General features: G+C 58.0%; 1 protein-coding gene across 1 annotated transcript in view; it reads right to left on the reverse strand.

The window, feature by feature from the left end:
- The window catches only part of LOC104469850 (protein AATF-like), a gene marked incomplete at its 5' end in the record, with an annotated part of 38,456 nt that overhangs the window by 877 nt on the left and 37,265 nt on the right, over positions 1 to 314 (reverse strand). The gene's annotated exons all lie outside the window — the stretch shown is intronic.

The following is a 314-nucleotide window of genomic DNA, read 5'->3' on the forward strand; positions in this document are numbered from 1 at the left end:
CGGTGCAGGCAGGGGGGTCGGGTACCATTGGGGAGGGGGCTGGCGGGGAAACCACCCTGGGCATGTACGGTTCTCGCTGGGGCGGAAGTATTTCACTTACCTCAGTTTCTTTTAATAAAAAGAATGAATTCCGTCTCTGTTGCTGGGAGTGGAGATCTGTCACCCCTTGTCCCAAGCACCCTCTCCTTCAGGGGAGAGCAAGGAGCTTCCCACGGCACCTCTCGAACCAGTCCTGGGGGTGCTCGTGTTCCTGCAGATGTTTGAAACAAACCACCGGAGGTGGAACCCCCCCCCAGGACAAAGCCTGTCCTGAC

The sequence above is a fragment of the Pterocles gutturalis genome, unplaced genomic scaffold, assembly GCF_000699245.1.
Source record: "Pterocles gutturalis isolate BGI_N339 unplaced genomic scaffold, ASM69924v1 scaffold2250, whole genome shotgun sequence".
Lineage (NCBI taxonomy): Eukaryota > Metazoa > Chordata > Aves > Pterocliformes > Pteroclidae > Pterocles > Pterocles gutturalis.